The sequence below is a fragment of the Cuculus canorus genome, chromosome 3, assembly GCF_017976375.1.
Source record: "Cuculus canorus isolate bCucCan1 chromosome 3, bCucCan1.pri, whole genome shotgun sequence".
Classification (NCBI taxonomy): Eukaryota; Metazoa; Chordata; class Aves; order Cuculiformes; family Cuculidae; genus Cuculus; species Cuculus canorus.
In genome coordinates this window covers 29,969,042-29,994,707 of record NC_071403.1, presented here as the reverse complement: position 1 = coordinate 29,994,707, position 25,666 = coordinate 29,969,042, and the positions used below count along the sequence as shown (strand labels likewise).

Sequence of the window (25,666 nt, the reverse complement as noted above, 5' to 3'; positions counted from 1 at the left end):
TGGTAGTAGTCTGGGCTTCTGATTAGAATACTGAAGGCACAGAAATCAAAGGCAATTCTTTCTTTCTGGATGCTGTTTAGGGAGCCCTATGATCAGAGGAAAGCAGACAGAAAAGAAAAGTCTGTCTAAAACTAAAACTTCTCTGTGAGTTTACTTGAAAGTGTCTGGAGTAGCAGGTGCAGAACTGTGTATAATTCATTACCAAGTAAACAACTACAGTAAAAGCAAACAACGTTGTTTCGTACTAAATGGAAATCCAGAAGTTGACTCCGTTTATTCCCGTTCTAATGAATATCCAGAGGAAATTAATGAAACCTACTACAAATTTTATGAAAAAACACATGGAATGATCCCACTGCCTTCATTTAATGACTTCCCCACAAAAGTCTTAGTGGGTTGATACACTCTGCTTAGTGGGTTCTGAGCACTTGGGCCAGGTTCTTCATATTACTCACAGAATGAAAAGCTGTGTCTCGTGCTAATTTTAATGCAGTGAAGTGAAACGTGCAAAACAAATATTGAAAAGAAAGGACTTTGGATTGGTCAAGAGGTAAAAGTACAGTTTAGAGAGCTCAGTGGAGAGATAACTAGTGAACTTTGATGGCCATTGAGAGGCAGAGGATCAGAGGGCTCAATGCATTGCCTTCCCTCCACAGCCTTCACACTGACAAACCATGAGCTGGGTGAAAGCCAACCATTCTCAGAGGTTAAGTATACGCAATTCTATAGAGCACTAGCTTGATAAAAAAAAAACAAAACCCTTTAAGGCAGGCCTCTATTTGTGTTATTGTGCTGTCTTTGATCATCTGGTGATTTAGGAACATCTGTCTCAGAGCAAAGCTAGAAGTTTTGTTACACTTCTTTTATTCAGATTCATTACCTAATGTTTTAGAACTATGTATATAGTTAGACAGTATCTCTTGCTATCAAAAAAAGCTGTTTTTATTAAAAGAATATTCCTTCGTAATTTGACATACATTTGTGTAACTAGAGCACAGTATCTTGCAATCGCAGGCATAAAACTACAACTACATCTTATTTGACCTTAATGTGGCTAGATATATTTTTCCATCTAAGAACTGCAACAGGCTTTGAGGGTCCACACAGTCTTTTTGCTGTATGTATGTAGCACTAGCACAGACACATGGGTGCTATCTGTAGCTAAGGCGCTACAAAAACATACTTGGTGAAGCTGTAATACAGGAATGAATTCTAAGACACGCAGTCACAGATAGGTGCACAACTCCCTTTGGTTTTCACTGATGCTTGGGTACTGTTGTACACTTTCTTCTAGTTTCCTTCTTCCACCCAAACTAAGATATAAGGATTATGGATCTTATCCTGTGTCCATAGAGTCAAAAATATACCAGGAATAGTACTTTCCAACATGTAAAAAAAATAATCTTTACCTGGGGATGCCTTAAAAGAAACCTAAATTAAGACAGATGACTTCTGGTGAATCCGGCTGAAGTGCTTTAAGGTATTACTGCCCTGCTGTCGTCTGCTCCTCTTGCAGCAGCTGCCCCTGTCTTCAGAGGGTCAGCAAAATGGGATGAAGACCCATGGCCTGGATAGTATATCACAGAAATGAACCCATTAACTAAGCCACCTTTGCGGCCAATTTGGTTTACCTTGTTTTGCTCTGCTGCCCCACTGCTAGGAAGCAATGCCACCAGACGGGCAGCTGCAAGCAGCTGGGGTACCAACATTGCCAGCTGCATGTCAGTCATAATTCTTCCTTTCTTCCTCCCATCCTCCCTTCCCTTCCCTTCCCCCTATTCCTTTATCTCTTTCTTTCTCTCTCTCGCTGTCTTTCTCGCTTTCTCCCTTCTCTCTTACATTTCTGTCTCTTTCACCTTTCTGGATTTTGTCATTCCATTTATCTCTTTTTTCACTGCAGTATAAGAGTTAGATATCAATAGGAAATCCACTTCATACTCCCACCAGTATCCTCCTAGACAATTAAAGATTTATTCTTTCTCCCCTCTTACCCAACCTCTTTTTTGTTTTATTTTATTATTGTCAGCTGGCCTGTTGGATTAGGGTCTGCAGTTCTCTCTGGGCTCAGGAAGACCTGGTAGCTTGGCAGGATTTCTTGCAAGATCACTGACCCTAATGTAAGTGCCAGAATCCTGCAGTTTTGATAATGATAACTTGCTTTTCAGCCCAACTTGCCAACTCACATTCTAATTAGCATATCAAGTAGCAGAAGGAATGCCATGTGCTCTACCCTGAGCAAGGAGTAATTGGATAGATAACCAATACCTGAAATTGAAACTAATCTAACCAACCCTGGGTAAAAACCTTAATGCACTCTTGAGCTTCTGCTAAGATGTTATTAGACTGAAACTGCTTCAAAGCCAATTAGTTCCTTATTCTCCAAGCTCTGATTGTGGAGTTTTCACTGGCATGATAAGATTGCAAATACTGCCTCATTACGGCAAAATTCATTCACTTAGATCTAGATCCCGCCATCCTTACTCATTGTGAGTAAGGGCAAAAGAACTGGACCTTAAAGCTTGTGTTAATGAAATGCTAGACATGTCAGGGTGGGGTGATACTGAGAGATATCACCACACCTAAGGGATGTTGCCAGTCACTGGGCTAAATGCCAGTACTTTCAGTCGACTAGGCGTGGGGCCATCTCATTGTATTACTACACACTGAAGTGTCTTATTGCAATACCAGTTCTTTCAAATCAAAACAAAACTAGACTGCCTAGAAAAAAACCCACCAGCTCTGTTTTCATTCTGAGCTGCACCCAAACTGATGCTAATATAACTGCATCATGAGTCTGAGAAGGTGGGACTCTTCTCTGAGTTTACCTAGGTGAGCAGATACATAATCTAAACAGGTTGTCCAGGCTCTCTTTCCAATAAATGGAGGGAAATGAGTATCTTTGAAGAAAGAATGATCCTTTCTGCATGAAACACCTGTCTTAAGCAGGATGAGATGGATTGTGCTGTCAAGGTGCTGGAATCTCTCCTTCAGCTGAAGGGCAGCGTGGCCTAGTGACTCTGGACAGGATCCTTTCAGTCAGCTGAAGTTACTGGAAGTGTACCTCAAACTTAGTGACAAGAATAGAGTCTGATTTGGTTTCTGACTGATCGCTTGGTCACAGACGGGGACTATGGTCACAAGTCTTGCACCAATTAGCTGATGCAATGCTTCCAGCCCCTCAGGACAGGGACACACCTCTTAATATCTTCCAAGCAGCAATGAATAATAAAGGTGCTGTGAGAAGCGGCTTTGATTTTCTGTTGTTTGGTCAGTGGGAAAGGACCCAACAGACCATGTAGACACCCTCCTGGGAATGCAACTTGCTGGTTTTTGCAATGGTATCACTCACAGGTACCCGATGAACAGCTTGCTGCTAACATTGTCCCAACACCCAGCAACAGGCACCTCAGCACGTGGGAAGGTCTTTAGATGAGTGCTGAGCACACAGTCCCTAAACTAAAAGGTGTGGAGATTAGAGGGAAATTGGGTGAGGAATTTCTGATGAAGGCTATGAAATAAATTGTCTGAGAAATATGTAAGCAATTATTGAAGACGAAATAATATTACTTTAGTTTCTTGGTCTTCTGTGCTTGGCTGTGTCTTTGTCTGGGAAGTATAAGGGTGAAATTCTTCCAGATTTGCCTCTTTACTTTGTCCTGTGCAATACCTTCCCCTGTGATCCTCCTCATTTTAATAAAGCTCCAAATGTGTGGAAGGATGAGGGCTGTTGGGAATCATTATTCCCTCATCAAATCAATATATGTGTACTGAGAAACTGCAAAATGTTTCCCATCAAGAACTATCTCTACAGAAAGGCTTATTCTGTAGGAAAGGATCCTCTGGCAAAGGGCAGTATCAAAATATGGGATATGTCCTCTAGGAAGATCTTTCTCACTTCAAGATGATTTGGTCTGATTGCTTTGATTTGGAGGACCACAGGGAGATTAAAATTGTAGCATTTGACAAACTGACAAAAGCGAAGCATTGTGAAGAGATTTCCATCTGCTTTCTTAGGACCTTTGAAGCCTGAGGAAAAAGGCCAAAGTGTGGCCATTCGGTTCTGTATTAGCCATGTGGACTTGCTCGCTCATGGGACTGGGCTGTTGAATGCAAGTCAAAGATATGAGTTGCTCCCACTGTTGAATACTTCAGAGAAGGATCACTGCAATGGAAACCATCCTTTCATAGGAATCGCTCTCAAAGTCGCCGTCCACTTTTGCCTATTTAATGCATGCGGTGGATGTATATGAAAAATATATCAGATTTTCAGCATTGTATGATTTTAAAAAATTCCAGAAGATGGGGTCCCAAAATTGCTGGCTTTCAAGCAATTGGCTTCATTGGGATGTCTGGATTTACCAGGCCTCTCAGGTAGGGTAGTAAAGTGTGTGCTTATGCGATTACATTATAGGGAAATTAGATCATATAAAAAACACCTACCCAGCAGCTGGCTACTGGGGATGAAAGTCTTGCAGAAAGTGTTCTAGTGTGGGAAAGCATGGGATCAATGATAAACCTTTAGAAATCTCTGTAGTTAGTTATTTTTCTGGTGAGTGTGATGCTAAGGGGGAAGGAAACAACATTATGAACAGAATGATTTCTCTGGAATTACTGTCCAAAGAAACACTCACAGTAAAGTTGCATTTCCTTTCTTTAAGCATGTATACATTTCTTGTCCTTAAAATCTCTGACTGTTCAGCTGAAGACAGAGGGAATTGCCGATCCCAGTGATTCAGTATTCTGGGAATTTCCCAGAACCACTTTGAGTTGAGCTATGGTTTTTGCCTGCCTTTCCCAGCCTTAAGAAAGTCCTTTTCTACCTAAAAAGGGCAAAATTCTTTGCTTTCATAATTCAAAGATAGAAAGGGCATTTGATTAACACTGATGACAGACAATGACTGATGGATGTAAATATGTTTTTATCAAGGAGCTAAAAATGCTACTTTCATTCCCTCTAGAAAATATTGCTCTCCTACTGTATTTTACATATTTGTGGCAGATATAAAGGGTATAGTACCAGGTTACAAGGTATTATATTGTAGTGTAACAACCAGGAAAACTAATCAGTTTAACAAAGCCAGAATATAACCCCAGGAACGAAAGTAATTCAAAAGTGGAAAACTAATAAAAAGGAGGGGGTCAGTACAGTCAAATATGATTGTGAGTGAATAGTAAATAACTAAGTCAGTCAGGCAAAGCACTACAGTGTTAACCATTCTCTGTTTCCATCTTAAATACTTTCTTACTTCCTACTTTCTTTCTAGTATCCCCAAACTACTTAATACTGTAATATTGTAATGTTTAAATAGTGATCATTTTCCTTTTCTGTGTAGCTATTAGAATCTTTCCTCCTCCGTGTTCCGTATGTGTATGTTAAAACTCAAGCTAGATGTTAGAAACTAAATGAGATTGTAAAATATTTTTTGCTCTTCCTTTATTTTTAGTCTTGCTGGATCTTGTGTGTGTACACGTGTATGCATGTGTGCATGGCTAGCTTCTGGTACAAATTAAAGTAGCCACACAGGACACCAAAGGCACTTAGCCAGGGTGAAGGATCTGTCCCCATTGTTTCCTTGTAGTGTTGGATCCAACATCCTTTGACTCATAATATATTTAATTAAAAAATATAAATCCTAGTAACCCAGAATTAAAACTATTGTTGTTACTAGAAACTGAATGTGCAAGGAATGAGAGAATGGATGTCTAATGCCTTACGATTAGTTTGCAGGATATTATAAACTTCTCTCCCATTGAAACCAATGGGAAAATTCCCAGTGACATCACAGATGCACAAATGGATTCATAGTTCTTACTCAGGGTAGGTTCCCATTGCAATCGATAGGTGTGGAGGAGCAGAGAACACCCATTGAAACGAAAAAACTTTTTTCGAAGTTTATTGTCAGCATGAGCAATCTCAGTAAAGTCCTAATCACTGTTGTTAACAAATTGTGTTTTATTAAGTTTCCTGTAAAACAATGTGCTTTGAGGGGGAGGGGAAAGGAGGAGGGTGGGTAATTACCATTCCAGTGAATCAGCTACTCTGGGAATTTCCAAAAGGTGCGGTTAGCTTGGAAGAGCGTGGTGTTTGCCACATTTTTCCTTCCTAAGGCTAATCTTTGTAATTCAAATTAATTTGCAACCATTTAGTTTTGAATCTAGAGTTAATGTAGTTGATTAAGCCCTATTATTCATAAATCCACCAAAGGCACAGACAATGGCAACAACTACGGAAAAAGACTAGGTATTAAGTGGAATCCATTTGTTGCAAGTTCTGAGATTTGCCAGACAGTTCAACACCCCAAATTTATCCATCTAGAAAATGAGACTATCCAGATGACGGGTAAAAGATGAAGCCAGCACATCTGCAATGTGAGGGTGCCACCAGGCAGCAGGGAGAACACAAAAAACGGACTGGCCAGATGAGTTCCTGCAGTGAACACCACTGAAAAGGAAAATTTAAGAGAACTTGCCACATGGAAGACATGGAAAAAGCAGCCCCAAATAGCCAAATAGAGACTGCAGTGGCTTGTTTACCTCCCAGGTAGGAAAGATTCATACAGAAAAGGGCAGTATTTTTCTTTCTTCTGTGAATGTCTAACTTTTAAGAAAAGAATTCTCTTCAGAAGCATAGCAGGGACAACATTTTAATTATTACCGGTATATATTTGACCAAGAAACTACCATTGTTAGCATCCAAGAAACATGGCAAATTCCTCCCAGCTGTATTATTTTATTATAATAATTTTCCATTACAGAGGTGACTGTTGCTCCAAGCCAAAGTATGTAAAGTAGCCAAGATTTGACTCTCCAGGCTCTGCCATGCACAATGCTAAGCACCTCATGCATGATGCTGACGTCTCTCCATACTTGTAGACTTCCCTGGGAGTTAAAGGCACTCAGAACTGCCTGGAAGGAAGAGATCTGTGTGTGGCAGAAAATGTTAGCATATTAGGAAAGTAAATGGAGATGATTTAATGATGACACTACTGCTTCTCATGCTGACCAGCATTGTTTCATTGTTTCCTTGTGTTCCCTCCTCAGTCGGCATCCATCTCGTGTCTCATGGTGAGTGAGGATTGCAAGCTCTCTGTAGCAAGCACTGGCCTCCAGCTTGGTGGTCATACAGAGCAATAGCCAGGTGCCTCAATCACAGCAACCACAAGCTCCTGCAATCACGCAACGGCTGCTTCCTTCCTTCGTGTGGTTGCTCAGCCTGTTTACATCTGTCAAGCTTTTCATGAAACTTGTGCTGCTAGCAAGGGCTGATTTGGGGTGGTGTTTTTTTGGGGGGTTGTGTTGTTTTTGGTTTTGTTTTTTTTTTTTTTTCCTAAATTGTTTTGAAGGTTCTTTTTACTTAAAAAGTGTTTGCCACCACAGTTAGGACATGGACTGGATTAAAGTTCAAAACCAGCTCACGTCAGCAAGTGGATGGAAATTGTTACCATCTGACAGCTGGTGGCCTAGAAGGAAAATGTAAAAGTCACTGCGTGAAGGATTGGTTCAGGGCAGTGCCACAAGAAGTGACATGGCTTTGTTTTATATCCTGGGAGTGCAGCACTGTGTTCTGCCTGAGTTTTGCTCAGAGGGAGTAAGCATGGAGACTAGTGAAACTCACTATACTTCTCTGGCTGCAGCAATCAGGTCTTACCACATATCAAGTCTGTGCAGCAGAAGCTGTAGTTTGTGCCACCAGTGATGTGCGGCAGGATGGTGGGGTGGCAGGCCTGCTTCAGGTCATCAGGACTTTTCTGTTGCCTTTTGACCCCCTAAGTCCTCCTCCCAGCCCTTGTCTCATTGATTTTGACCAGCAAACAACTGAATCTAAGATGAAAAGTTATTTTCTTTTCACCTCTGTCTGCTTTAATAATGGGCCAATTTTATTATTTGATATAAGAATATCCTAGAAATGCTAATTGCCAGAAGGTATCATAATAACTAGTGTGCACTTAAGTATCTGTTAGACTCCATTACAGAATCTGTAGCACAGATAAGACAAACCAAACAAAGGCTGCAGAATTAACTGACCCACCTGAGGTCACCCAGGGAATAAATGACAACACAAGGAATGGCACTGGGATTGCAGATGCATGTCTTCTATCTCCAACATTACCAGCTGAAAGAAAAGACAGCCTTGATCCTCTGATACACCAGAGATTTGTGTTCACTGCTGCTAAAGTCATCTCTCAGCAAAAGCTAGGATCAGAGCCTCTCTCCTTTGAGGAAAGGCTGATAGAACTGTGACTGTTCAGCCCAGAGAAGAGAAAGCTCAGGGTGGATCTTACCAGTGTGTATAAATATTTGAAAGAAGGGTGCAAAGAGGACAGGGCCAGGCTCTTTTCAGTGACAGGACCAGAGGCAATGGGCAAAAACTGAATAACAAAAGACACTATCTCAACATCAGGCAACGCTTTTTTACTGTAAGGGTCACCAAGAAAGGTACAGATTGCCGCAAGACTTAATGAAGCCTGCCTCCTTGGTGACATTAAAAAAGTTATCTGGACATGGCTCTGGGCAACCTGCTCTAGGTGATACTGTTTGAGCAAGGGATTATACCAGATGACCTCCAGAGGTGCCTTCCAACCTCAGCCACACTGCGAATCCGTGTTTCTATGAAGCCACAACAAAAAACTACGCAGCACCTTTCACCCTGTCAGCACACACTGCCACCTTCCCAAAATGTACAAACCAGCTGCAGACATTAAGATCTAATGCACGTCAATCACAGTGAGCTGGGTCATGTTAAACAGCAGTTTTTTGTCGATCCAGGTTCTTTTCACTGAAACAGTTTCAGAAGTGAATGTAAGAGCATTTGAAGAGGCTGACAGAACAAGAAGCTACTTCTGGAGGGAGGATAGTGGCCAGTGGCTGGGTCTAGACTGAGTCCCGTTACCTGTTAGCTCTGTACCTAGTGCAGTTGCCTTAGGAAGGTGTATATAGGCTCAATGCCCTCACCTCTGAGCTGTTGTGTTAACAAGTACTAGGAAATGGAAGCCAGAAGAACAAGAAAGTCAACAAACTACCGCAAAATGCAAGAACTTCCCAAATGAACTAAGGAAAACAAACTTCAAGACAATGAACTATAGAGACAGCATTTACTCCTGAACTGAAACACTTGGGGTTGGAAGGGGTCGAATAAATCATTGCCTGTGGCTTCCTTTACTGCAGAGGATGTGTTGAAATATTCAAGACTGAAGGTATAGACTGCCTGCTTACATAATCAGGCAGATTACATGAAGTTAGAAAGCACATCCATGTATTTTAGGAGGAAATATGTTTTCTTAGAGGAAAAGAGATGAAAGTGATAACGCTTCATCTCAGATGAACTCCAAAATGAAGTTCTTTGGAATTCAGATGACCTTTCAATGATGAAATAAGACATACCATAGAATATTTTATCTAGTAACTGGCACACAGGGCCACTATTATTGCTGTCAATGTTCTTCCCACAAGTGTCTGCAGAGTACATGTTTACTTAAGTCATATTTGCATCAAGGAAAGTAATCCCTCATTTTTGTGTGGGATCCACTCTTACAGCGTTTTGCATTTTTTACATATTTTGGGATACCTGGTATTTTAAAAGGCAGATCTAAGAATCTTTATCCTAAAGCAGATATTGCTTGTGAAGTTTTTCTAATGACATGGGCAAAAGTATCTGGTATCTGTCCTTTGGGATTTTAAATAATAAATTCATAATAAGCGCATGTCAACTTACTCTCCTCGTTCTACCTTACTTTCTGCAAAATCTGCTTCCAGATTTGTGTCAGTCTCAATCAGTAATGCAAGATGGGAAAGGCAGGTTTGTTGTCAAAAGACAGACAAGTCAGGACTTGTAACAGAAACCAAAACCTAAAGCACCTGACTTCTTCTCTGTATATGATTTACTTTTTGCTGTCTGAAGGTCATTGCTACCTGAAGGCTGCCTGCTCTTTTCATTCCACTTCCTTACGGTAAAAAAGTCTTAGAAAAGCCAACATTAAACTTATTCTTTAATAATCACCTGTGTCTTCAGAAAGGCTGGAGAATGGGTTCGGTAATCGTGGTTTTATTTCTCTTTTAGGCAGCTACAAAGCCTCACAGATAGGGGAAAGGATTTTTTCCTTCTGCTATGCCTTCTTGGCAGGTAAAGCAGGAGTCAGCACCTTTGAATAATCATAAATGCAGCAAGAATAATATTTAAAAATAAGGAAATAGTTGAACATGAGCTATTAGATATGTTTGTAGTCCAGAGGTGTAGTGAACACAGAAAGCAAGACCCCATTTATTTGTCTTGTTTAGTTACCAAAATTAGCAGGGTCAGGGCTAAACCATGACAACTTTTATGTAGTATGATAGAGCCTAGAGCCAGTCATGCCTTGGCACTGGCTGCAGAGCAGTGCCTGTGAGTATATAATAATTACCTTTCGTGGCATTCTAAAATAGTACTGCAGGGTACATGTATACCAAGCTTTTGAGCTGAGCCAGAGTGCAAGGCCACCATCAGCTCTTTTTTTAAAAAAACATGGCCTAAGCAAGGGAATAAAAAAGTTATGTTGCCATCCCTCATTTTTTTTTACCCAGTAGCTCATTGTTGAGGACAGTCTCTTGGGAAGAACAATCTGGGTGGTAAAGTCTCATCTGTTTGAGGACGTAAATCCACATCAGCTATGATTTAGACAGGCCTAAACATGGGAGTAGTGGGACTGGGAGTGGTAGAGAAGTTAGCCAGTTCATTTTATGGAAGCTGTTCCTTGAAGTAAATATTCATAGAGCAAGAGGTAAATAAAGCACGCCTCCATTGCCCAGTGTACTTACATGCAAAAAGAAAGTCCTTAGTTTCATTCTTTATTCCAGTAATGCCTTACCACTCTATATGGCATGATGAGCAGAACAAGCACTGAGGCCACGTTCCCATACCAAATTTACCACCTCCAGGCTAGGGAGTCATACTCATGTGTTTGTTCTCTCTCCTTTTCTTCCTCTTTTATAGAATCAAAGTTTGGGAATTGTTAAGGACCTTTGCTAAACATAGTGAAGCACAGAGGCATCAACAGCTGGGAACAGTCATTGGGGGATATCTACCTGTATTTCTTAGAAGATTGATTCTAACCTTCTCTTATACCATTGCTCACCCATAACTAGCTATAGTGTGAGGAAGGCATAACACTTCTTCTGTTGGCCACATTTTGGGTGGCGGGTGATCTTTCAGGTATTTTCTAAGGGGCTGCTGGGGTGAGGATCTCAGAAGACACTCTTTGTCTATCAATACCAAGGAAGCATAACATAGATAACCTCAAGGCTGTTACAGCTGAGTACACAAGAATCTGAAGGGTTTGCAAGGCATTCAGGATTAGGTGGTGGCTTACCAAGGGTGTTGGAGGCTGGCAGCTTTAGACTCAGGTGTTTAAAACCAAATTTGAATCTGGAATCTCTTGTGGATTTAGCCATCAGCTCTTCAGATTAGTTCAAAAGCTTCACTCAATTCATTCATATTGCTGATACTTATTTTCTTATTTATTTCTGTACTCAAAAAGGGGATGTGAAGTGAGCATGCAGGATGATAATATTAATTTTCTTTTGGATTTTAAAAAAGTCACTAAGACAACTTTGCAAATGATGAAGATAAATTAATAGAGTGTCACTAATGTTATTAATTACAGTGAATGCCACAGGAGGATCCCCCGTGCAGAGTTCATTTCTTTTGTTGTTAAATGAGTCTCAATGGTAGTTATTGTTAAACTGTGGGAATCAACATAGACTGCTGGCAAAAAAGGCAGTCTGCACTTTCTGCAAATTCATGTTGCCCCTTTTTATAAGCTCTTAAACTCACCTAATTCTGCTCTGTTTTGCCATTTGAAAATTGAAGACATTAACCCACTACTTAAGGAGCTTTTAATGTATGTGACTGTAAAGGACTGTAGGAGTGCAAACAAGGATGTTGCTGTTGTTGTCACAGAGGTGGTAAATGTTAACCACAGTCTAAATTAATATTTTAATTCCTCTTTGGAAGCAATTTGTCTTACTCTTTCAAAGAAAACATAATCTTTTCTAAGTATTTCTATTATTTCTGGTCAGACTGGAAATTCTTCAACAGGGAACACTCTGTTCACATCATAAAGCCAAAAGACGAGTCTCTTTAGGGGGCATTTTCTAATGCCCTTGACTGTACACTGGGGAGAAGGGATACCCTTCAGCAAAGCTACAGTTCCTCTCTCTACATGTCTGTCCTTACTAGTCACTTCCACTGTCAATGCTCTCAGAGAAAGGAGGGAGTACAAGCTGGACCTGAAGTGCTCACATAGAGCCCCAGCACTGGAACCTCCATGCAAACAGGAGCACTAACTGGGCATGTAGTCCCGGGAACAAACAGGCATTAAAAATGTCAGTGCGTCAGTAATACAGTAACAGACATTTTATGGAGCTCTGTTAAGACCTGCTGCTAGTGGAGGGCTAGGTTGTTCCACCCTTTACTTCCTCTCAAAGTACTTGTGTTGTGCTTAGATTGTATTAAAAACTTTTGAAATTGCATCTCTTTGGATGCAATTATGGATAGACTAAGTGGGAATTTATGCACTCTAATGTTCATAAGTTTTTTAATCTAATAGTTTCATTACAAATACTGAAACCTGTTACTTGGGCTCTACACTTAAGCATGACTTCAGGAGTCACTAGACAGCTTTTCTGCCTCCTCCCTCTCTTTTCACTGCTGAACATAGTCCTTGTGGCATGGTTTTGGTTTTGTTGCTCTTCTCTGAATCCTTTCCAATTAGCTTGAGTGTATTTCATGCAAATGTGGTGACCAGAACAAAACACAACGCCTTATGTGAAGTTTGACTGCTTTATGATCTAGATACTGCTAAATGTTGGACTTCATGTTGAGTTTTGCTCTTGCAACAAGTGACAGGAAAGACTCACAATGCAGCAAGGGTATAAAAGTAAGGGTATAATTGGGGGACTCTCCACCCGTCACCTGTTTTATAACTGGCTAAGCAAGATAGGAAAAATCAAGAGGTCTCAGATTAATTTAATTTCCATGCCCATGTAAAGGGCATTAGTGCTGCTCTCCTGTACAGCCCAGCAATACACTAATTGTTAATTCTATCAGTCCATCAGTTCATCTCTCTGCCCTCATAGGCTAGAGAGGGATGAAAATTGACTCAGATAGTCTCAACGTCTGATTCTACATTGATAGTGATGCTCAAATCACAGACTTCAGAGTATACAGGGATCAGAGTCAGAATGAGAATGTTTTCTTCAGTGTAAAGTTTCTCTAGGTCTGTTTAAGAGCTTAAAGAAGAGGGAAGAGAAGCCTAATTTGTACAGCAGCAGCAATGGCTGACTGCTAGCAGTAACTGGAGTAGCATGTGTCCAGACTTGGCTGACGTTTCTCACTGTTTAGAGATAGGGATTTCTTCTGCCTTATCAGAGGGGCAAGGGTTGTAAGGCTTTTCATCTTCCTTGTTAGCATGTGGCATAAGCTGTTTGCTGGGATCACAAGGATCTTTGGACATTGGTGACACCTCAGTATTTCTTGTCTTCTGCCTAAGCCATGCAGCACTTCAGAGAAGAGAATTCCTCAAGAGATTGTTTTGCTCAGTACAGACCCACATTTATTTTAGGGATATATAATAACTTGATCTTTAGAGACTTAAGAGGGGATTTTACTGGTACAATGGGCTGTAGTGAAAAGTAGAAGTGCACTACAATGTGGTTTTACACATGCTACACTGTTTTACTCCCATGTAGACTTTTTTAAAGAAGGTCTCTAGAGTTATCACAGGAGTACAGTCTATGGGGCCGGATGGGATCCACCCAAGAGTACTGAAGGAGCTGGCAGATGTCCTTTCCAAACCCCTTTCCATCATTTTCCACTCAAGCTAATTGGAAAGGATTCAGAGAAGAGCAATAAAACCAAAAGACTGGACTGGAGGCTGGCTGATGTTGTGCCCATCTACAAGAGGGGTTGCAGGGAGGATCCAAGGAACTACAGGCCTGTCAGTCTGACCTCAGTGCCAGGAAAAGTCATGGAACAGTTGATCTTGAGCGTTATCATGAAGCACATGCAAGAGAACCAGGTGATCAGGCCCAGTCAACATGGGTTCATGAAAGGCAGGTCTTGCCAAGCTAATCTGATCGCCTCCTATGACAAAGTGATTCAACTACTGGATGAGGGAAAGAGTGTGGCTGTAGTCTTCTTGGACTTCAGTAAAGCTTTTGACACAGTTTCTCACAGCATTCTGCTTCAGAAACTCTCAGCTTCTGGACTGGAAAGGCGCACACTCTCCTGGATTGAAAACTGGTTGGATGGCCGGGCCCAGAGAGTGGTGGTAAATGGAGTTAACTCCAGCTGGAGGCCAGTCACAAGTGGGGTTCCTCAGGGCTCAGTACTGGGTCCAGCTCTGTTCAATGTCTTTATCAATGACCTGGATGAAGGCATTGAGTGCACCCTCAGCAAGTTTGCGGATGACACTAAGCTTGGTGGAGGTGTCGATCTGCTGGAGGGTAGGGAGACTCTGCAAAGGGATCTGAACAGGCTGGACCACTGGGCTGAGGCCAATGGCATGAGGTTCAACAAGGCCAAATGCCGGGTCCTGCACTTGGGGCACAACAACCCTATGCAGTGCTACAGACTAGGAAAAGTCTGGCTAGAAAGCTGCCTGGAGGAGAAGGACCTGGGGGTGCTGGTTGACAGCCGACTGAACATGAGCCAGCAGTGTGCCCAGGTGGCCAAGAAGGCCAATGGCATCTTGGCTTGGATCAGAAACAGTGTGACCAACAGGTCCAGGGAGGTTATTCTCCCTCTGTACTCAGCACTGGTGAGACTGCACCTCGAATACTGTGTTCAGTTCTGGGCCCCTCACTCCAAGAAGGATGTTGAGGCTCTGGAGCGTGTCCAGAGAAGAGCAACAAAGCTGGTGAGGGGGCTGGAGAACAAGTCTTATGAGGAGCGGCTGAGAGAGCTGGGGTTGTTTAGCCTGGAGAAGAGGAGGCTGAGGGGTGACCTTATTGCTCTCTACAACTACCTGAAAGGAGGTTGTGGAGAGGAGGGAGCTGGCCTCTTCTTCCAAGTGACAGGGGACAGGACAAGAGGAAATGGCCTCAAGCTCCACCAGGGGTGATTCAGGCTGGACATCAGGAAAAAATTTTTCACAGAAGGGGTCATTGGGCACTGGAACAGGCTGCCCAGGGAAGTGGTTGAGTCACCTTCCCTGGAGGTGCTTAAAGGATGGGTGGATGAGGTGCTGAGGGGCATGGTTTAGGGATTGATAGGAATGGTTAGACTCAATGATCCAGTGGGTCCTTTCCAACCTAGTGATTCTATGATTCTATGTGGTGAAATTAAGAAATTATTAAAATGTAGTAATGCTTAGGGATGGTACTGAAAATGAGAAGGGAAATCTAGTATTTTTAGTGTATTTTCATACAAAAAAAGAGGAGCTGTACTTTTGAACTTATGGACCTACCTTATTAGTATTGTACTATATATTAAAAATGTTAGACTTTTTACAGAAGGAGAAGGCAATGATCTCTTAATGGTCCTTGATTGGCTACAAAGGCCTTGGAATTCCAAGCCAAGTAGAGAAAGACAAATTCCACCAGCTGATATTTGTTACAAGTGCAGATCTGACACAACAGTGTGCTCACAGTATAAAACCAACCCATGGCTTTAGCATTAGACAACTCTGAATGAGAGCAGGGTGGGGGGAGCATGTCTAAGTTTCATTCATATATTTACTGTTGCCTTGATCATCTCCTTTAATAGAAAGAACCACAGGAAAAGGAAATACACTACAAAAGCACTGTGAGTAGCTGTTTGTGGTTATCTCACATCATCATCCCCAACTTGAAAAGTCACTCAGACAGAGAACCTGAAAGAAACTTAATTTAAAGATACATGGATCCTTGACCACACAACTGGAGCAGCTGACTCTCACATAACCTGAGAGCAACTTTGTCTTGGTCTCTGTCCTCTCCTGCTACCAATGGCATCTCCATCCCAGCTGAGAGGACAACATGTGAGACAGAAATTCATTGCTAATGTAGAAGTTCATCTGGTTGTGACCAGGTTTCAACTACAGAGCAACCTGTTCCTGCCATTAGGGCATGTGCCATATTGCAATGGTTACATCCCTATTCTGCCAGGCTGTGAAACCACAGCTTTTGTATGCTCTGAATAATCAAGTGTACGAGGAATATGAAAACACGAAAACTCTTGATATCTTGTCTTGATGTTGCTTTTGCTCCTTTCTTCTTGGTAAGTGAAATGAGTATCTAAGGATCCATGAAAGGATGGATTCAATGATCTACCAAGACCAAAGAGTGTCACAAGTACCAACCTAATGGTGATTTCCTTCTTTGTCTGTATCAGGTTGGCCACATACACTTGTCTGCTGTGAGGAAAATTCTTGCTTTTCCTCTACTTCTGGGGCAATCCCAGTATGTGGGAGTGGTGAGACAATTACGACTTCAGCACTGCTGCAACATTTTTCCCTAGGGCAGGTGTGAATTGTACGCTAAGGAAAAGGTCTGTATCTATGGTAGCCAGAGACTGCAAAGTTACTCTGGAAAGTTACTGGTAACAGATTTTCAGAGGTTAGTAGGGTGAGAAAGACAGAATAGTGGCAGGATATGCTAGTCTCTCCATCCAGATGGTGTACAGTAGAAGGCATGGCTCTGGCATTCCAAGGCCTTTGTAGCCAATCAAGGACCATAAAGAGATCATTGCCTTCTTCTGCAGCTTGAGGCCTACAGACACTGTTTGTGCCCCTCATCAAGCCCAGCTTCCCCTTCTGAGCTGGCCATCACTCCACTGCACCCTGGCAACTGATCCTGAAATGTTGCTGCACTGAGGCTGCCCAGCTCGCGATTCCCTGAGACTCATCCAAGGCTCAGCCTCAGTCAGCTTTTTTGATTTATTTTCCCTCTAGACAAATACTTCTGCCATGAGGATTAACATGCCATTAACAAAATTTCTATTTCCATTCAGTTCTGTGTTGTTGTGAACTGCATTTCTCTGGTAGGTATTTGTTTTTGCAATCATAGTGATGAAACACATTTACTGGTTGTAGCAGTTACAGGAATTCTAAATAAATATCTGTCTTTGTTTAATTTCAGTAAATCGGGACATTTCACTAGCATCATAATAATAGGGATTTGGGGAATACTACGTGTTCATGAAATAATTCTTGAAGCAATTTATTCTTGCATCAGTGCAAAACCTCCTTCAATTTGGGCTATTCCCAGAAGATAAAGGACTAGTTTTCTAAACTAGAGGATTTTAATTTTAATTTTATTTTTTTTCCAAGATTTTGCTCTGGGTTCTGTATCTGGGATTTTTTTTTTTTGCAACTTTAGTGGGTGGAAATATATAATTGTGGTTTTCCACTGGATATAAGTGGTGCTATTTATAGTTGTTAGCCTTCCTAACCTCCAGGTTAACTTCCATCTCCGAAAAGTACCAGTACTGCTGCTGTGATCAATATCACTGTATCACTCCCTAGAAAAATATGCAGATGTATACAGTGTTAGTGACCCTAGTTTTTGTAATATTGTTACCTTGACTTCCCTTTTGAATTTGCTTTTTATGTATTTTGAGACAGAAGGTTTACCTTTCCCAACTGAATGGGAATGAGTACATGTAACTGAAGAGTGCATTTAGGAGGACATGAAGGGGACTGTAAACTGGTGAAAACACAGGCAATGTTTGCTCAGTGTTTTCCTCTAAAAAAATGTCATCCTCCTTGTGCTTTTTACTGCAGTGGTATGAAGGATGTTGATTTTATTCCATCAAATGGCAAAATATTTTGATTTTTTTTTTTAAAATTATATTATTTAAAAAGGAATTTCAAATTACATTTTAAATGTAGAAATGCATTGCAGTTGTGAAATATGGTTTGGCAATGCTGATCATTTTCATAAATTGAGGCATTTCATTGATTTCATACATCTCAAATCCGGGGATTAGTTTCTGACAAATTATTTTCCCACCACTCCCACTTTGATAGAAAGGGTCTATTGGTTTCAGGGCATGTCTGTACTGTGTCCATTTCTGGGAGAACCTCTGTCATTCAAATTGGATGATATGAAAGGCAGAGTGTGCAGACTACAGCTCTGGAGAAGCAGATTGTAGCCAATGGGTTTAAATTTTGCCAGGACTCATCTGGATAACAACTTTTAATTGAGCTGCTGCAATCAAAAATAATAACAAACTCCTTTTCACATATCCTTGATTTGGAGTGTTTCTTAAGCCTGCCTGTGGAAATTTGTCCCCCAAACTCTCCTCAAAAGCAGCTAAATAAATTATGTAACTTTTTTCAGAACAGCTATGATTCATAACAGTACAGAACATGGGCTTTATCATATTGCTTTTATGTATGGATATCTACAAGTGAAATTTATGAGACTGTTCTGTGAGAAAAGTCCTCAGGACCCTGCCTAAAAAACTGCATGTTTTAATGTTGCAAGTGGTGTATATTAATAGGAAAATTCAGTTTGTTTTTTTCTTCATCCTTCAATAACACGTGAAGAAAACAACATGGTTTAAACCTAAGTACAGTATTCACGCTGGCCAACAACTCGCTATTGCGCCACACACGAAATTCTCATTGAGGTCAATAGAAGTGCCCTGAGCACAGTGTCTCTTGGACTGAACCCATTTTTGTATGCATGTATATGTGCGTGCATGTGTGTGCGCGTGTGTTGAGTAATAATTTTCCACACCAGAAAAAAAAAACAAAAAAACTTTGTTGTCATGCTATCTTACAAGGAAACTAGATTCACCCACACAGAGTTGAAAGCACATACCACTCTGTTACAGCACATAAACACTGTTATCACGCTAGTTGCAGAAAGAGCACTGTCACTGGGACATTTTATAGACATGGGCTTTTATACTATTCAGCAAGCTATTGAAAATTAAAATGTAATTAGTGTAGCAAAACAATAGTTTGCATCTTTTAATTACTGTTCCATTTTTTGACAGAATGTTTTAATTATTGTTTTTTCTTCTGTTCTGTTTTTATTGATTTGGTGCCAGTTCAATTGTGTTACCAAGACCTCCCAGTACTCAATGAATTTACCTCAGGGGATTCTGTCTTCTTCATTGTTTTAAAATAAACCAGATCTCAAACTACCTACAAAACAAAATTAGAAGTAGAAGAAGAAAAAAAGGCAGAAAGAATGGGAGAAAGAGTCAAAGAGGGAAAGAGAGGCAGGAATGGAAGGAGAGAAGGAGGTAGGGCAGGAAGGCAGAAGGGAGGACAGAAGGGAGGAGAATGTGGGAGAGAAAGAAAGAGAAAGAAAGAAAGAGAAAAAGAGAGAAAGAGGAAGGAAGGAAGGAAGGAAGGAAGGAAGGAAGGAAGGAAGGAAGGAAGGAAGGAAGGAAGGAAGGAAGGAAGGAAGGAAGAAAAAGGAGCAAAAGCAAAGAAAAATTCTGCTGTTAGTACACACCTGGGGTTTTTTTATTCATATGTGTGTTAGTATAAAACTATTGTTTAGCTATAGTATCAGATTTGTTTTGTATTATTTTAGTTAAAAATGTTTTTCTGTTTTCTGAAAATTGGTAGGAAAACTCAACTCATAAAGACATTGCATTGATCAAAATCCTAATGTTAAAATCACACTAGAAATACCCTCTCACGCATACCGATCTTGATAATTTTTAATATAGTCCCTTGGGGAAGAAAATACATGTCCTGAGAGGCTAGGTTATGGTAGTACTGACATTCTCTGTGGGTGTGCATGCACTCAATTTATTGCAGCTTTTCAGCTGTCATAAAAGTGCAAAGTAAGTGGGAAATGACACAAAGCACTGATTTAGAACACTTTCATCTCTATATGGTCTGTTTTTGTTAGTGATCAAGAGAGAGGAAAGTAGTGGTTAGACACTATCTGTACTACAAAGCAAACGCTGCAGAGGCTATACAGCACATGGTCTTTTGAATGACTGTATACCTCTAACTAGAAACAAACAAAGAACTGTATTTATTTGAGAGACTTTAATAGCTCCTTTGCAGCCATTTTGTACATAACAGGAAGCAAACCATTTCAATTTCCAGCGTGCTTTATCCTGAAGTATTTTCCCCCAAGGGCTTAGTTACCATGTATTTTGTATTACTTTTTAGTTTTTACATATTTGTAAAATGTAACAAGTTTTTTTACTTACTTTTTGCATATTTGAGCATTTATAAGGCACGATATTATTTATTTACTATGCCATTATTTGATTACTTAATAAACAGCTCACAGAAGGCAAACTGCAAGAAACTCTAGTCCAAGAAGACTAACATTGCATTTTCAATAGCACAATCCCTCGGGAGCCAGACTCTGGGATTTTCATAGCAGAAAAATGTGGTCATTCCACTCAGAGACATTAGCAGTCACTGGGATGGGCTGGGAAGTGGTAGACAGAAGCCTAAATGAGGAGGAACTAGTGGAGAACCTGATGAAGTCAGAAGGGTTAACACTGTATCTCCCCTGGGGATTAATGGTTTTAAGTTTCCTTCCTTTCATGAAACATCTGGTTGCCTTTCTTCAGGAAGGATGGCCTCCAGTTAATTCTCCCCAAGTAAGCAAAGAACATCCACTTTGCAACCTCTGTTCTTTCAGAGAAAGACAGACGTGAGTCTTGTAGTTCACTGCTACTCCTCAATCCTGTCAGCCACTTCTGCATGTGGGTTTTGTACTGGACAAGCCTTTAATGCCAAAGGCGTGAATTTTTACCTTCAGTTAATTTTACAAAGTTCTTTCTTCCAGAATTTACCCTTCAAACCCACAACTATCAACAGCAAGTACCACACAAATCTTTAAAATCGGGCAATGTGTATGACCTGCTCCTTTTCACTTTCTTTTAACCTCTGCTAAGTTGCTATTCTTTAAATTACTGCTTATTTTCCCTCATCAGCATCAGCAGTTGTTGAGGGGCCTTTTGTTTGTTTCCTTCTTTCTTCTCACTGGAATTGTGGAATAGTGACATGTCACAGTGATGTACCAACCCTGGTGGCATCATGGCCATTTCACGGCAGGCAGCCACCAGCTCCTGATATTAGCTCTGGTGATGTTGTCACTGTATGACAGCCAGTACAATGTTGTTGGTGGTTAGTGACATGGCCAGCCCTGGACAGGGATGCTTCAGACCAGGCTGACAGACAAGTAGCACAAGAAGGCAGGATATGTCCATGGCAATGGAAGGTGACTGTTCTTCCTTTGTTGCTTCTCCTATGTATTACAGCTGGATTCTTGCACAGGGATATTAGCAGATGATGGCAATCTCCTGTGATCTACCTCCTCTGCCACACAGACGGACCATTGTCAGTTCTCTACAGGACAGGTAAAATGGCCCAGCCTATACTCCACCATATTTTTGCAGGGAGCTGGGAGCTCCCCACAGACATGGGCAAGGGGAGTTCCCATTCTTCTGCGAGTAGTCAAGGGCTGAGCCCCAACACAAGCTACTGGCACCGTCCCTAGTGAGGCAGCAGGCAGGATGCTGGTGGTGGCACATGTCATATTAGTGTTGATGGCATGGTTGGCCCAGGAAGGTGTCTCCCGGCTGTAAGTCAGGTGTGGAATGGACAGCCTTGGTGTGAGGCTGGGGGAACCTTGGCAGGGAGGAGGGGCTGCCTGTGGCAATAGATGCAGGTGCTCCTCTTTTTGATTCTCTTGTCTTTAACAGCCACAGCCCTGGAGAGGGACATGACCAAGTCATAACTCACTCTTCTTCTTCCTCTGTCACTCAGCTGGAAAGTCTAGCACCTTTCTGCAAGGACATTGACCTAAGGATAAGGAAACTTATGTTGCTCCAGTCTGTACCCTGTCATGATCCTACAAGCAGCTGGAAGGCTCCCACATCTGTTGGCAAAGAGAGGTCCACACCACCCACCTTCTCTGTGTGCAACTTCTTTGTGTGGAACCTCTTTGCAAACACATGAGGGAAAAGCAGAATTTACTTCATCAAGAAGACCGGTCCTAAAGTTCAACAACATTGTTTGTAATAAATAAATATTTAAATAAACTTCATTGGTGTTAGACATATGTATTGAGAACCACTAAGAACTGTATACTAGCACTAAAATTTCACCCTTAGCTGTTTCTTGCTGATTTTTCAGGTGTCTGTTCTCCCAGTGTGCGCAACTGAAGTTTATTAATATCCATTGTTCAATCTGAGGACATACTTCACTTCCCATCTTTCCTGTGCATAAAATGCTCAAGTATAAGCTTAGAGGCTGCTTCTGCACATTCATCTGAGATGAATAACTTTCTAAAGACGTCCCTACCCCTCACTCTAGACATTTGTAATCTAGAGCCCTACATCTGAGGCTAGACTCCCTTTATAGTCAGTGGAAAGAAATACTCACAGGAGATGATTCATCTGACCTATTTCAGGTATCTATGTGAGGACAAGATTAACCATGCCCTAGAATTACCCATTTCTATTTCATTGTCTGTGGAGGACTGGCTGCATGGCAAACATTTCAAGATGGATGGAATGAATCCTCATCTTAATGGAAAGACCAATTAACCTGAGAAATCCCATGCTAGTACTTGCCTTTTATCCCTACCAACACCACAATCTTATAACACTGTGAAACTAAAAAGTTGTAAATTAGTATCTTAATAGCAACATCACTGGATCTCTATTCATCCATGAGACCTGGCCCCCATCTCCCCAGAAGGGCTTGAGATAGAAATGCAGTGGATATGGACCTCCATGTAGGAGACCTTTTACAGAATACGAAGACAGCAGCTCCTCAGATAACCAGAATAGATTTAGTGCGCAGCCACATGTGTGTGTGCCACATTTGGATGTATGTATCACTCCTTCACAGTCCATGAGATTGCTCTGATAATCTTGCCTCCTTTCTCCCTTCAATTCACAGCTCCAGGGACTGCAGCTTTAAGCACTGTTGTGCTGCTTATGCCATCCTTTTACGCAGAGTCCTTGCATTTTTTTATCCCTTACCTCAGTATGCTTGGACCATGAACTCCCTCAGGAGCTAGAATGTATATTATTGTCACGCGGTACTTCTGAGGAGTATGAAGTTTGTACACACACAGTCCCTGCACTAAATGTTTGTGTGCTAAGAAGTCAGAGAAGGTGGAGTAAAAGAAATCACATTATGCCAATGTTTCTGTAATGAGTTTCAGGTGTGAGGATAGTAAAAATCAAGTGAAGGAGAAAAAAAAGAAAGAAATATGATTAGATATAATGCATTAGGTGTCATTTCTTTTCATATGAGACCTGCCCGTGCTCAGCAAACCAAAAGCAAGTGTTCACCAGTATTAAGCCTCACAATATTATGTTTGTTTTCTTGCCATTAGCAAAAGAGACCGAGATGTTCCCTCCAACGAAGTGTGGTGTTTCTGGCTGGAGATTTGCTCTGCCAGCTCAGATTGGCTCTGATGTTTATTTACATGCATGCTGTTGTGAAATTATTATGCTGTGAAGTGAGGTGCTGGAGAAACTGCAGGACATTAATCTGACCAACACTATTGTCCTAAGTAGGCCCTGATGCTGTGGTCTGTGCAAGACAGGCAGACCCCGGTGCTGGGGCAAAATACGATGCAGGCTGGAGGTCTTACACAAGCGGCCCAGCAAGGATCAGCTTACATTTCCGATTCTGATTTCACAAATATTTGTTTGTTGTTCTCTTTCCCAAAGAGCTGTGTTTGGAAATCCATGGACTAGCACACCAGGACTCCTACAAGATGGGGTGACAGTAGCCAGGATTTTTTTTGATGAAATGGGAGCCTTTGTGTAGGGTACTCCTTCCCCAGAAGATTCAGCATAGTTGCTTTTTGCCTCAAGAATGTTAGTCTGGTGGTATCTCTTGCCTTGCCAGCAGCAGGTAAGACTACTTGCTTAGGAAGGATGGTGACTATTACCTTTCTTCCTCTGCCCCACACAGTGTTCCCAGGGTAGGTTGTGTTAGCAGCATCTCAGGACAGTAAAACTTCGAGTTAATACCTCCTGCAGATGGAGGGAAAGAACTGCAGCTCTGGAATGACTCTTTTTGCCTCTGTTTACACAGGAAAGCATATCTACATCATAGGCTGTTCACATCTCCAAAGTGTTTTATTGAGCAGTAAAAGGTGGAAAAGCATTCAGAAACAAGGCTGATCCTGATGTCATTGAATGGTTCCAAAGCTGGAACCCTGATCAAAAGCAGCTTGCTTAAATTCAGCCCTAGTTTCCCCTTCACATGAAATCGATCATGTCCTTGCTATATTACAATAAAACCTCCATGTCTTCATGCATATCTGTCTGAAGCCTCCTGCATCTTTCCTCCCACCTCCATCTATTCCTGTACCTCTGGTCCTTCATATTTCCTACAGAGGGAGTCCCTGATGTTTAGGAAATACTTGAATAAACTAAAATGGGGTTTGTATAATGCTTATTCTTGTCATGTGTGTTTTTTCCTTCTCCAAGTTTACGAAAGCCAGACCAGGATTAAAAGATTTAGCTTTACATTCCTGAAAGCAGTGCAAAGCTTTCCACCCAAATTTGCTGGCAACTCCTTTCTGCATATCATGAACATTAAAGTACTTTTTAAAAGATGAATCATCTCTGTGCAGCTCAGGTGAGGAGTAGTATCTTGGTAGCAGCACAGGTAGCTCTTAGGCTCATTTAATTTATTGGAAACACATGAGAAACTCTCACCAGGCAGAGCTGTCTTCTTTTGGACAAACAGCCTGTCTTTTTTTTTGCATTCTCCTTATATTTTCTACTTGGACTCTGTCAAGGCATTCAAGTAGATATCAAATACTTGGAGTCAATAGAAAGGATACAAAACACAAATATGTGCAAGTACCATCTAACTTCTCCTGGAACTGAACAGTGATGTGGAACAAAATTTTCAATTCTGGGCCATGCAGTCATTTAAAACAAGTGAACACATTATTACATCGTACTAGTAAGTTAGCAAAAGTCTTGGATGCACAAGTGGCATTTCCTCTGCTCAATATCAAGTTATCTCACAGCATTTCCATGGATGCCTTACTCTCACGACAGTGTTACTGTCCTGTGTAAGTGTTTTCATGACTTCTACTGCTTCAGGCTGTGAGGAACCTACCCACGAGGACCTGAGACACACAAGGCTGAAGTCAAAAAGCTATTGGAGGTGTGACCCAGACACTCAGGCACCCAACATGGGGCAGGCAGAGGTATGTAACAGTGAGTTTGAAACTAACCTGCACACTAAACAGGAAGCATTTTAGAGCTGCCCTGCAGGAAACACTTGGCCACCTTAAGTCTGTAACTCTGCCTTGGCTCTATCCTGCAGAAGATGGGCCCCAAGCTGCCACATAGACTTGTGAAATCTACTTGAAAGCATAAGCTCTGAGCTCCTAAAATTCTTAAAAGTGTGGACCCTGGTGTCCCTCTGTCAGGGCAGCTGCACAGTCTGAGCTGCAACAAGAAATTGTCCCAAATAGCTGAAGGACCTTCCTGTGCCTTGCAGCACCCCTGGTACCACTTGCTGCTTGAGGGGTCCCGGGATAATAGAGCCTGCTGCAGAGTTCAGCCTTTTTTTTTTCCATGTATTTGCATGTGGCAGTCATTTAAATCTTTGATTGAAACAATCAGCTTGTCCAGGGCTGAGCTATGATCCTCTGCCTCCACAAACAGCCTTAGTACTTCAAAGGGATGGCTGACATGAATCAATTGCTCATGGGCCCAAAATCTTAAAGAGCT

The 25,666-nt window shown here is 41.5% G+C and overlaps 1 long non-coding RNA gene across 1 annotated transcript; it reads left to right on the top strand.

Annotated features, from left to right (window-relative positions):
- Positions 1 to 614: 614 nt before the first annotated feature.
- LOC128851865 (uncharacterized) lies at positions 615 to 21,934 on the top strand. Its single transcript, XR_008449397.1, has 3 exons — positions 615 to 706; positions 21,206 to 21,304; positions 21,714 to 21,934. It is a non-coding gene; the product is annotated as an uncharacterized LOC128851865 (long non-coding RNA).
- Positions 21,935 to 25,666: the final 3,732 nt, after the last annotated feature.